The following is a 4,161-nucleotide window of genomic DNA, read 5'->3' on the forward strand; positions in this document are numbered from 1 at the left end:
TTATAGATGACTAACTACTAGCCTGTATTTCTTAATTATCTTAAATAGTTTATAATAACTTTCAAGGACTAGAAATTTACACTACACTATTGAATGAGCTACATAGGTATAATATCTTAAACAAGAGTAGAGACATATATACAGTATAAAAAATTCTTAAAATTGTATCAATTACAAAATTCCTTATCAATGTAAAAATACTTGAGACTAGTAGTTCTACTAGTAGTAGATTCAATAATCTACTTTTTCCTATCATTTCTATACTATATTCCCCCTTTTTCCCTTCAGAAAGAGATCCCTGAATCCAACCTCTCTCATTTAGTTTCCTCCCTTATCATGACCAGTAACAATTTGAAACCAAATCCCCTAAATGATGACAAACATCCATAACCCACTGAATGACCAAAATCACCCACCCTACCTTGTAGAAATGTGAATGTTGTATCTTCCAGACTGATTCCTGTTGATGAGGGGTGATGACATCTTTAGGGGACCCCAAGAAAATAATGATCAAGTCCTGGAAGAGCTAGCTGAATCATCTGTTGTCCAGTCTATGTGTGATGGGAAAGTGGTAAGTTTATCTGAAGTTTGGCTGGAGTAGTCTGTGAGGTTGGACCATCTCAGCTAGCAACTTTAAAGGTGTTCTGGATATAGATTTTTGAGGATACTGCAACTGAGGCATTCTGAGAGGCTGGATGACTTGAGCCAATTGTCTTATCCTCATTGGTGTCTGGTCCCTTTTTCTAAAAACACACAAACTTTTAAAGGTAACATATGTATCCTCATTAACACAAGTATGGGATGTGTGGTGTGCACAAGTCAACTAAAGATTTTTTTTGTTCTATGAGAAGGTAAAAAAAAATCTGTCAACTTTTTAAGTCTGTTTGGACTGTGTAACCAAACTGTCATGAGGACTCTGTAGCCAACAAGATTTATCATGTCTCATCCAGTCTCAGAGATGTTCCCATGTAGAGGTATCAGCATATACATCACCTGTTTTGTAGTTTTTCTTGGTTTTTTTCTTCATGTCTGTAGCCAAGATTTTCAGGTCTCCCCTGATCAAATCTGGTCTTTATTAATTTTGAAGAACTCCGTAGCTCTTTGTTTCCTGTTTAACAAAAGCAAATCCTCTCCCCCAATACAACATGTATTTTTACTTCCATTCTGAAGTTAAGACATTCTTAAAATATATAGATTGGTTTAATTTAGCAGTTCCATAACCAATATCTTCAGCAGCTATTGTTTTTTGTACATTAGCATTTAGAAAAATTTGAAGTCAACAAAATACCATACATGATCCAGACACCCTGTGTATTTCCCATCTTTATATGGCCTTTATTTTTTTTCTACTATTACTTTACTCTTTCTTAAAAGATTATTAAACTCTTTTTGGTTTTTCAAGACAGGGTTTCTCCATGTAGCTCTGGCTATCCTGGAATTTGCTTTGCAGACCAAGCAGGCCTCAAACTCACAGAGATTCACTTGCCTCTGCCTCCCAAATGCTGGGATTAAAGGCATGTGCCTCCGCCACCACCACCCAGCAACTATTTATTTTTCTATGATTGTCTATATCCATTTTCTTTTCTTTCTTCAGCATTTAAGAATTTTAAAGCATATTATATCTATTCAGAGATTTTCTTAATTGGGACCTGACTTTCTGCACATCTGTAGCCTCCTCTGACTATGTGTGCCAAATCTTAAACTGCTAAACTACTGCCAAGTTTGGCTCTGCTTAACATATGGTGCACTGATGGCTGGCTCTGCCCCCACTTGGTTCCATAAGTGCCTAGCCTCATGCCTATTGATACCAGCCCTGTAGCCACATTTACCTACTCTAGCTCTGGAAATTTGCTATGTCCACCTGTGGCAGACATTTGTACCCAGTGCTAGCTGCTCAAGTACTCAGCTGAATAGTAGGGCCTCTTAAAAGAGCCATGCCTCTGTATGTCACCAAGCAACCACAGTCATCAGGAAGCTGCTTGTTCAGAACTTTTGTTTTAGCTTCTCAAGCCTTATGTGAATATTCATGGCCAGATATTGGGCTCCATATGTAGCAAGCTTTCTTGTCAGACTTTCTTTGGATCACCAGCCCCCAAATATCAAAACAGAGACTTCTTATTAATTATGAAAGCTTGGCCATTAGCTTAGGCTTGTCCCACTAGCTCTTATAACTTAATCTGCTTTTATTAATGTGTTCTGCCATGTGGTTTAGTTACCTCTACTCTGTACCACATGTCCAACCTCTTCAATATCTCCCTGGTGTATTGCTGGTTTTATCTATAAGCCTCCTAGTTCTCTCTCTCCCTGGATATCTTGTCTATCCTCTCCTGCTTATCTTTTGGACATTCAGCTCTTTATTAAACCAATCAGAAGGTACCTTATCAAAAACACATCTTCCCAGTATACAAAACAATTATCCTACAACATGAGATTCTCTTTCATCTCTTGTATTCTACTGGTAATGCTTGCCTCTGAGGTGTCAAGACTTGCCCAACCTGTCAAATGGTTCTGAAAGGAGAGGGTAGAATTGGAGAAATGATAGCTTTGAAATATAGATGTAGATGAAGAAAAAAAAAACAGAAGCAAAGGATACCTTTGGGAGGGCTCTGGGTCAATACCACAGACAACTGAGTTTATTACTCACAAACTTTATACACCCAAAGCAAGGGGGCAAAAAGACCTCCCCCTTTCAAGGACATCACAGTTGAAGATACAAAGTACAGTCAAGTATAAACACCTCCTTAGTACTCAAGGCATCTAGTTACCACACCTTATGGCAAAGCATCCTGTGATTAAGTCATTGAAGTGTAAGACACTTGCTAAGCATGCCTTTGGCCAAAACATCCTATTATGCAGTCTTGTAGGGGTGGGGGAGAAAAACAAGCTCAGACTCTCTTACCCTGAGTCAAGATAAAAACAAGTCACAAGCTGAGGTTCTGTGGGCACTCACACTGAGGTTCTTGTTCAAGTTCCTAAACTTTTCATTTCCTGATTTCCTCAGTTTGGGTTTTATTGGCTCAATTTCTACTTTCAGTTCTTAAACTGTTTTATTCTTATCTGTCAAATATTTGTGTCTTTATAAATTCCTTTAGGTGACTCATTTCTTCTACTTTAAGGTCTTATTCTTGTGCTTCAGTTATGGTGCAATACTTAGGACCTACTGTGGTTGAGTTGCCAGGCTCTCATGGTCTCATACTGTCCTAGCTGTTAGTATGTTTCTAAGATGGTATCTAGGCATGGGTTTAGGAAGGTTCCAATTCTAGGTGCTGATATCTGGCCTTGTGTTTATTGAATGGGTGTTTTGTTCCTCCGTTTCTGTTCCCTTCCCTGGTTTTTTAGGAGAGTGTGGTGGTGGTCCTATGTTGCCAAGTGGGAAATTCTTCTGGTATCCTAATATGTGTGGCCATAGGGGCTCCAGGTAAAATGTATTTCTAGGTATTGGGAGCTGACACTTAGGAATAGGGATTGGCTAGGAAGGGGGACTAAAGGGGTTCATAGGAGGGAGGAAAGCAGGGTGTTCCACCAAGATCTGCTTAGTTAAGAATAAGAGGCAGTAATAGGTGGTCTGCTACAGAGCTGGGGGTGAGACTGGGGGATTGGATTTGGAGAAATGGAGGGAGAGGTGAAGATCTGCAGTGAGCCTGCCTGTTTCCCTGGCTGGAACAGTGCCTCCTGGAGTTGAGGGTAGGGACAAACCAATGAGTTGTAAAAGGGAAGGTAGGAGGGGAAAAAACAGTGTGATCTACTGGAGAAGGAGGTTGGAAGGAAGACAGGCCACAGAAGAAGGTCTGCTGCAGAGCTGGGGATAGATTGAGGAACTGGATTTGGAGAAGCAGAGGGAAAGACGAAGATCTGCAGTTAGCCTACCTGCTTTCCTTGCCAGAGTAGCCTATGGGCTCCTCGTGTCTTTTATATTCACATTTATTTGTTTTGTAGATGTGTGTGCTCATGTCACAATGTGTCATGAATATGGAGGCCAGAGGATAACCTTCAAGAGTCCTTCTATCATGGATGTTATGAGAATCATACTCAAGTTGTCAGGCTTGATGCCAAGTGCCTTTAACTAGTGAGCCATCTTGTCAGTCCATGTCTATCTTTTGATAGATGAATTTAATCATCACATTTGAAGCACCTATTTTATAAAAGGATCATGCACTATGA

The sequence above is a fragment of the Peromyscus maniculatus genome, chromosome 7 (genome assembly GCF_049852395.1).
Source record: "Peromyscus maniculatus bairdii isolate BWxNUB_F1_BW_parent chromosome 7, HU_Pman_BW_mat_3.1, whole genome shotgun sequence".
Classification (NCBI taxonomy): Eukaryota; Metazoa; Chordata; class Mammalia; order Rodentia; family Cricetidae; genus Peromyscus; species Peromyscus maniculatus.